Below are 9,932 nucleotides of genomic sequence, written 5' to 3'. Positions count from 1 at the left end.
TGGGCATTTTTAAAGCAGTGTGATGAACACTATTTCAAGACAATCCTGATTCAACTTATAAATTAGACACATTCTGCTCTTCAAACCACAACAAATGCCAGCACCAAGAAGCTCCTTCAAGCACACCTTGCTTCTCTGCAACTACAACAAATCCAAGGTTTTCAACATACTCAGGATGTCACTACTATCAAAGGTGAAATTGATCAAATGAAAAGGGATATTTCTGAAAGGTTGGATTCTAAACTTCCAGAAGCTACAATGCTTGACATTAAGAGACAACTCAGGAATAATTCTGATCTTGCCACAAAGATAGATGCCTTGGATACAAGAATGACAGCAATGGAAGCCTCTCTAACAGCAATTTATCTCAACCAAGCATAACAAACAAAATTGCTTCAAAGGCTAGTTGTCGCACAAACCTGCTCTTCTACTCAACTTGCTGATAACAAAAAGGGGGAGAAAGAAACCTCTTCTAAGGGAGAAAGCTTAATTGTTTTATTCAGTTAAGGGGAATTAAGAAGTGAGGGGGAGCAAAAAGTGCTCAATGTTCAAGTAAGTAAAATAATTGTTCCCACAATTGTTTTTACAAAGCCACCTGCTAAAGATAGCATAGATCTAATCAAAGAAGCAGCAGCTAATTTGAGAGCAGCTGAAAAGAAGCAATTGAGTCCAATCAATTAGAAGAAAATTGATGAGAACATCCGGAAGATATTTGGCCCAACACACAATCATAGATCATTGTGTTTTCCAATGGACTAACTTGGACCTCTAGCTTAGTTATGGCTTATGTGTTTGAATTTAGCAACTGTCTATCTTGGGTCAGAGTTTGCATGAAAGATTGTTGAGATTGAGTTAGATTAGCTTGAGATTTCAATAACGCCTCAATACTCTTCTCTAAGGAATTCAAACGCTTATCAGATTCACTAAAACCAGGATGATTCAAGGGGAATGAGTTAGGATAATGACCAAGGGGTTGAGGAGGATATGGATTGGGATTTTGAGCTGGGTATGGACCAGGATTGAGCTTTTGAAAAGCAGGTTGAGAATTTTGATTATACAGATTGTATTGACCTTGGTTCCATGAGAAATTTAAGTAATTCTTCCAACCAGGACTGTATCTGGGTGCATATAGATCGTTCCTAACTCTAGGTTGAAACATGACATTGACTTGTTCAATTTCAGGGCAATTGTCTATCACATGATTAGGAGAACTATAGTTTGCATAGATAGAAAATTAAGAAGACACATTATTGGTTTCTAAGGCTTCTAGACGTTTACTGAGTGTAGCTAACTTAGCTTCGGTTGTAATAGAATTACCAACTACGTGTAAGCCCTTAGATCTTTCATATTCAAGATTGGGTTCCCTAGTTTACTCCCACAACATTGTTTTTTCAGCTAACTCCTCAAAATATTACCAAGTTTTTTCCTCATTTTTATCCATAAATTTACCTTGACACATAGACTCTAACAATGCAGTGGTTTGACTGTCTAAGGCTTCATAAAGAATTTTACAAAGTCTCTACGTTTATGTACCATGTTGAGGACACTTAAACAAAAGCTTTTTAAATCTATCAAAATACTTCCAAAAAGACTCATTTCGATTTTGTTGAAATTGGTTGATTTCATTCCTAAGTCTATTTTCCTTATGGTTTGGAAAATATTATTTAAATAAGATATACACAAATTCATCCCACATGGAAATAGAGTTAACAGGTAGACTATATAACCATTGTTTAGCCTCTTCTTTTAAAGAAAATGATTTATTTATTTATTTTATTTGTAAAAGTTTAAAATTATTACAGGATATTATTTTCTATAAATAATTAATTTAGTGATTTCAATTAAAATTAATTAATATTCAAATTAAGTAAAATTTATTATTTTTTTATTCAAATAAAATGTTATATTATTCATAAATCAATTATTTCATATAATCTTATTTTCTAAAAAAAATCAATTAATTATTTTATCCATATCAAATTCTTTTAAAAAAAATTATTTTTGCTTTAAATTTTCTTTAATCATAGTCGATAGCAACATATTCTCTCGTGTTGCTCTCCTTAACATCTTAGTGGGCTATGGTAACACAGATTTATAATTATAGTAACCCATTTAGTGTAGGTGTTGTGATAGGGTAAAAATTTCACCACTATAGTAACATAATCTAAGGTAACACCCCCCTCAAATGTTCAGTTAGGCCATCTATGGCGTAGTGTAAGTTGTTGGAATTTTTATAAAGCACATACTTCCTCAAATTCTCGAATGAAAATATATGGATTCTCTCCCTCTACCCCGGGAAACCTAGGTAACATGCTAATGTTGTGATGTTTGATTTCAAAATTATTCGCGGTTACTTCAAGTAGGACTATGCATGAGGGTTCAACGAAACGCGCGTGGTAACAATGGTCTTTAAGAGAGACAGACATGACTACAGGTGGAATTTCTACTTCTATTGATTAAATATTAGTGGGCAAAGAGAACTTCAGTTGCCTTATTACTTTAGGAGACGAAAGGTTAGAGTGTCTTATTAATCTAGATGCATGGTCTCGAACCCAATTACTTTGCATATAAGACAAGTAAACACGTAGCAGACAAGAGCTATAAGTAAAAACCCATGGAAAATTGAAAAATAAAAAAAGTAAAAAACTTAGATTTTGGGTTATCCTGAAAAAAATCTAGACAACTCATAACTTTTGGACCACCAAAAAATATGTAAATCTAGATTTATTCAAACTGATTGGCCAGGTAAGCGGGGGCACTTCCTTGTAAACAAGGCACTGAAATGGAGAACTGCTAGCCTGGTCACCAGTCCAAATTGGCCAGGTAAGTGATACACTTGCCTTGTCACCAAAAGTTCGAATAATTCTAAATTTACTTCCTCTTTTAGATACCTTCCTAATTGAGCTCGAAATCCTAGGGGCTAATGTCGACTTAATTTTATTAAGGTAGGTGAATGCAAGATGAAGGAATTAGTGATTTGTGGGCCAGGAAAAGGGTGATGAAATCCCTCACCTTATCTTGTAATAAGATTGTGCCCTTAAGATTGATTAGATGATGCAACACACAAAGAACGAGATAATAAATATTTATGGATGCACTATACTACGTGTATTATACTAAATCGTCTGTACCTCTTTCCTCCAGCAATCACCACAATTGTATAAGATGGAAAACAATGAATACAAAAAAGAAAATCTAGATGATGTGATCCTACGTGAAAGAATGAATGATGCAACAAATTGGTTATTAACAATTAACTAACTAATTTTTTGGATTTTTCAACTATTTTATTTTTGGATTTGTCAATAATAAAAGTGAGAAAAAAATAGAGAGATGATACCGAATACCGAAAAGCGCTTTCAAAAATTCCAAAAGAGAGGACAAGGCATTATAGCGATCTTCTTGTCCAAACTTTCCTCCGCTTCACGATTCCCTAAAAAACAATAAGAACACCAAAAACTAGTCTGAAGAATTAAATATCAATGTGTAAAAATATAAGAACTACAAGCGCACATTGTTTAGTTGTAGCAATTACAGGTCGATCCACAGAGACTACGAAATTTCAAAACCCTATCAATTTAAATCAGGCAAACTAGACAAATAGATTTGAGATTAGATTTGTTTAACTTAATTATCAAGAAACAAATAATATGAAAAACCTAGGAATCTGAATCCGTTAATCAATCACAATTAATATCAACTCTCCCGAAAATAAATTCTCTTTTCTTCACAAAAATAACGTATATCAATTAACGAGACAAGCATATACTATGAAATTTGTTATCTAATAATAACCCATCAAAATTTCATGGAGCAAGTATAGGTTATTAAAAATAAATCCGGTAACAATAATATATCAAAATCAATTTTTCAATTGAACAAATAAGCACCAAGAAAAATAATGAGAATGAAATAATAGGAACGAGTATCAAAACAATGAAATTAACTTCGTCTTCATCCTAGAGAACAAATTTAGCTACACATGATAACAAGTTGAACAAAACAACTAACTAATTGGGTGTCTTGGGGTTGAGTCTTTTTGGGTGTCTTGGGTTGTCTTGGGGTGTGTAAAATATAAGAAGGGAGACCCATATAGGGAAAATATTAGGGTTTGAGTCTTGGAATACAAGTAGGATTCTAAAAGTATTTCCTTCTTCTTCTCCAATAAGTATTCTATTTATCATGCAATTTCTTTGATTTTAAGAATAGTTCGTCTCCTTCCTTATTTTCAACTTTTCCAACTCAAATTCTGATTTTATTCACTTTCTTACCAAACAAAACAAAATAATTTATTTATTAATAAAATTACGAAAACGGACATAAAATAGGCATAAAAACGATGCTAAATATGGACCTATCAGAAGCTAAGAGAAACTTTGCATGTGATTGTGGATTCTAAAGAAGAAGAAACATTTTGTTTCCATGCATAACAAATTGGAGTGATATCCAAAGCAATATATAAAGATACAATATAGCCTCATTTGTCAAGTCTCGCGGGAAAGTCTCGCGGGACGAGAATGAATAAACAATCTTGTTGGAATTCGAAGACTGTGTTATGTATTATCTAGCAAGCATTATAACTTGGTTATATATAACTCAAGTAGAACTTAATAAATAGGTTTACATTTTTGAGAGTGTAGAGAGATCCTCCTCTCAATGAGACATTGTAACTAGCTGTGAGATTACTTTGTAATCGTAACAGATTATTTCTTCAATAGAAATTTCAGGTGGCAAGTCGAAACATAAACCACCTGAAAATTTTGAATATCTGTGTTCATTTTTTATTTTCCAAATAGGAATTATTGTGAAAATTTTAATTTTTATATTCACCCCTATAAATTAATATAGTTGACTGTTAGGGGATAACCGTACATAATTATATAAGAAAACTAATATTTGATCTTAATAATAAATATAAAGATAAACATAATCAATATGCAAAAATTGATACCATAGTACACTATTTAAAGCCCCAAATATTAACGAGAAAGGCACAGCTTCTATCAACCCTTTTCAGATACAAAATTGTAAAATTAGGGTAAAATGGCTATTTTATTATCATGGTGAAATAATTTTCAAGTAGCATGTCAAGTAAAAAAAACTTGTAAATAAAATCACTAACTAATTATAATCTTTCAAACATGTCTTCCTTCATTAACTCCGTTTACTATTTAAAGGAAAATGATCAAAAAATTAAAAGAATATGAAATGAAATTCAAAAAAATTCGGAAAAAGTTCAAAGAGGTCAAAAAATACAATAAAAATACGGAAAAAACAAAAAACCAAAAAAAAAAAAGAATTTTTCAGATTTTTCGAAATTTTTTATTTTTCATATTTTTCTAATTTTTCAATTCTGTATATTAGTTTTATGTAATTTTTTATTTTTTCAATTTATTTGGAATTATTTGAAATTATTTCATTATTTTTTATTTAGTATTTAAATTTTCGGTTAAAAAATTAACAGAACTAACGAAGGATGACCCATTTAAAAGTTTATAATTAGTTAATGATTTGTTTGGAAAAAAAATTCACTCCGTAGGCTACCTGAAAGTATATCATCGGCACAGTGATGAAATTGCAATATAACCCTGTACAATTATAATTATACTTTAAAGTTTAATTGTCCAACTTGACTATTTTCGAACTCGACTCACGTTCAGCTCAGCTCGGTTATTTGTAAATAAACTTGTGTTCGGCTAAAAAAATGAGTTAAACTTGAACATCAATTTCGGCTCTATTACTAAACTCGGTTAGGCTCAACTCAGCACATTTAAAAAAATTAAACTCACCTCAGCTCGGACAAAACTCAACTTAGCTACATTAGTTAGCATCTAGTTGCTTTCACTTGTGTTGTTTAAAGTAAAACAAAAGATAATGATAAAGATTTCAAAGCTCAAAATTTTAATGGTTATCAATCAAAGCAGAAACTTTCAGAACAGGGGCAGCTCCCTTAAAATTGTCTCATTTGCAATATGATAATTGCTCATTTCTGTTTAATTATCAGGCAAAAAGAACAATAAAAATGACGAAAATGTAAGAATGGCTTTAATCGATCTACACTAAAATATAATATGGAAGCCTAGAAAAAAAAATTATTCAATACATCTGATTAATAAAAGCTTCTATAAAACCCCAGCCATCTTCAATATCAGGTCCCACCCAAAAACCTGATATTACGGTACAAGTACTATAAATTACGTTACAATGATAAGAAATTCGATCGGAAAAATGTGCACAAGCTGCCATTTGTAGATGATGGCATCTTGCATCTACAGAAAGTATGCCACTATCCAAGCATTCGTGACGAAGAACTTTGACTACTGCAAATAAACTTAGAAGTGTCAGCTCAATCAAATTCCAATTTTGAGGTTATATTTGAGTGCATATAAATTATATAGTCAAAACCTTAGCATCTACATGAGACCTTTACACTAATTTCAACTATTATACTGTCCCTGTTTCTTAGTTCACTGCTGTTTCATGACAGTGATGAAAGTGCTACAATAAAGAAGAGAGAAAAGGTGCCATAATGCTATCCTAAACTAAAGTGAGCGACTTCTATCCATTTTCAACTATGACAATATATGTGAATCTATTTAGTTATATTCAAATTGACTGTTACAAGATTCTATTCGAAAGCATCATGAATGAAAACAATAGCAATTAAGTTCCCTTTTACCTTGGGTTTCAATTCCATCTTTCTTTTGAGAAAATTTCTCATTAAATGTAATTGACACATTTCCAATCACACTTTCTCGGATTTTTGGTAGTATGGTAGACTATTGCAACTACAAGGGAGGAGGTGTATTCCACGGGTACTCAAATATTAAGTTTAAACCCTGAAGGTCAAATACTTGGAATATAGCTCAAGGCCAAACTGACAGTCTGACAGTTCATTTCTTATTCTGTATGAAGCATTAATCGAATTCTTAAAGGAGACTGCACTCTATTGATACTCAATTACTTTAAATGCTTCTTTTACACTTCAAGAAAATAGAACTGTAAAAGATAATATGCTAATCAAGATGCGTCTAGGTGGTAGCAACTAGCAGGAGTGGATTAATAGAAGTAGACTGAAGATATGACCTTCTCCACAGGCGGCTGGTTTTGGCAGACTTCTTCTAGTGGTTGGTCTCGTCAACTTTATATTCTACAAAGAATCGCATTGCTATAAGATCAAAAGCATGGCCACTCAATAACATACAATATCTTCTTTTCCATGAACCAGACAATTGCATAGGTAGATTGGCATGACAAACAAAAAAAGAATATGCCTTTTGTTGTGATCAAAGTACAAATACATATTTGCTTTTTAAAGGAAATAGCTATAAAAATGTGAAGAGTTTGCTAGTGGGGAAGTCCGCAATCAATGCAGCAAATTTACAATAACAGTACGAAAATTTCCACTCAGTTGAAAAATCATTAATTACATTTTCATATGTAATAATATATATATACAACAGATCACTAAAACTTAATTAGATAACACTCAGAACACGTACACAAATCTCCTAATTAATTGCCCTAACCGAAATGTGCACTATAGGTAGATGAAAATTAACTACTTTGGAAAAGCATTTAAAATAACATTCTGGCTATCGATAGAACACGAAATTAAATTCCAAATGGTCCACTACCATATAACTCCTTTCAGGATCTTAAAACAATACAAAAAAAAATTCTAAGACCACCTTCAAGCTCAACCTAACAATTATGTTGAACTAGAATCAATATTATATATATTCTAGCAATATTTGCCGATTGTGAAAATGTTTGAGTTTGATAAAGAGTGGATTGGATTGCGAAAATGGTCGGAATTTAGATTTACCATGCATCAACCTTTCAACAGTGGTCGTAGATCTTATTGGGGTCTTACTGAAGCACTATTGAAGCATTATTATGATATCTATCGCAGAGAAAAGCTAAGCAAGTTTGGGATGCTTCAATTGACTCCACGCACTAGAATATATTACAGAATAAGAAAAAGTTCTAAATGGATCATTGTTATGCTATGTTATATAGCCTTGAGTGATATTACTTTAACTTTTTTCTGTTGAAAATGATCATGGTGTTATATAAGGAGGCAGTTACATGTATAAGTGATAGTTTTTTATGTCATTACATCTATGACATAATCATCTCAAGGAGAAAATCCATAAATTGATGACTAGGATGCACGTTTTCAATTTTAACTATCGTCGAAAAGGGAGGAAATTAATGTGATAGTGCATCTCATATAAATTGGAAAACATGATTACTAGCATTGAACACAATCATTGTATAAGAAAAACTTAAACCTCGCATTAAATTTTAATATTTTTAACTCTTTCATAGTGTTTTCTTGGAGGAGTTCTCATCTATATACTTTAATTTAATATATTTAAGCTAGATAGATAGATTTACTAGTTATCTCAAATTTCTCACCCACCCAAAATCTAACTATAAAAAATTAAAAAAAAATGGAAAACATGATTACTAGCATTGAAACAATCATTTTATAAGAAAAACTTAAAACTCACATTAAATTTTAATATGTTTAACTCTTTCATAGTGTTTTCTTGGAACAGTTCCCATTTATATACTTTAATATATTTATGCTAGATAAATTGATTTACTAGTTATCTCCAATTTCTCACCCAAAATCTAACTATAAAAAATTAAAAAAAAATGAAAAACATGATTAAAAGCGTTGAAAACAATCACTGTATAAGAAACACTTAAAACTCGCATTAAATTTTAATACGTTTAACTCTTTCATGTTTTCTTGGAAGAGTCCCATCTATATACTTTAATATATTTATGCTAGATAGATTGATTTACTAGTTATCTCCAATTTCTCACCCAAAAACTAACTATAAAAAATAAATAAAAAATGTTAGTATAAAATACTTAAGTAAGAAAATTACAAATTATAACACTAGTGTTCAAAATTTGATTGTCATCTATAGTTTTTAAAACAAATTGTCATACCGCTGGTGTGCATTACTCATAGTTCACTACTTTTATGCGTGTTGATTATAAACAGAATTGATAACCCCTAAATTGACCGGTTTTCACATTGAATTAAAAAGGAACAAGAACGAGCAGTCTTCATATAAACTGTAGCAAATTAACATTATATTACAAATACATATATATACACATGTAACTAAAGATATGATGAGTTGGGTTAATGAAAAGTTACCTCAATTAGGGTTTTATATGGGGTGGTAGGCTCGAAGAATCTCAAGTACACTGAGCAGGCCATGGCTCCGCAGCAACGGAAAACACCGTAAATGAATAGCTGCAGATAATAATACTCCCTCTATTTGACTTCTTCACACACATATTTAGGAACACACATATTTAGGAGGAGAGTTGGTGTGAATTATAATTTTTAAAAAAAAATTTTTTTGAATAAAAATATGAGATTAAAATTTTTATTTATAAAAAAAAAATTTGAAAAAAAATTATTTTAATTATAGGGTCAAACTCCTAAACATGCATGTCAGAAAGTTAAACGTCATATTATAAAAAACAGAGTGAGTAGTACCAAACCTTTTTGGACACGTTTTAATCTGGCCCGGTCCGGTTTATTTGTATATTTCATTTCTTCCGAATTTGCAAAATGCATCAATGTGTTTTGACCCAAATACATTTTTTTTTATATTTATATAACTGCATTTTACATTCCCTTACTATTTTCGATGCGACAAATTCCATCTTTTTTGTTAATTTTGTTAAAATTTTCCGGGGTATTTTAGGAAATTAAAATATTAAATTATTTTTAGATCTTTATTTAAGGTTTTTGACCCCTCTAAATGATATATTCTGAAAAAATTTAAAACACGAAAGTCGTAGGGAATGAAAAGATCTTATTGAAATAAGAAGGTATAAAATTGATTTTTTTTATAATTATTTTTAATAAATTCATTAAGTATATATTTAATTTA

At 30.8% G+C, this 9,932-nt stretch overlaps 1 long non-coding RNA gene across 1 annotated transcript; it reads right to left on the bottom strand.

Moving 5' to 3' along the window:
* Positions 1 to 5,971: 5,971 nt before the first annotated feature.
* Positions 5,972 to 9,338, bottom strand: LOC141664797 (uncharacterized). The gene is made up of 3 exons (XR_012552056.1): positions 9,185 to 9,338; positions 7,087 to 7,150; positions 5,972 to 6,320 (listed from the first exon to the last, which is right to left on the bottom strand). It is a non-coding gene; the product is annotated as an uncharacterized LOC141664797 (long non-coding RNA).
* Positions 9,339 to 9,932: the final 594 nt, after the last annotated feature.

The sequence above is a fragment of the Apium graveolens genome, chromosome 1 (genome assembly GCF_009905375.1).
Source record: "Apium graveolens cultivar Ventura chromosome 1, ASM990537v1, whole genome shotgun sequence".
Taxonomy (NCBI): Eukaryota; Viridiplantae; Streptophyta; class Magnoliopsida; order Apiales; family Apiaceae; genus Apium; species Apium graveolens.
The sequence above is the reverse complement of the archived record's forward strand: the minus strand, read 5'-3'. Positions and strand labels throughout refer to the sequence as shown.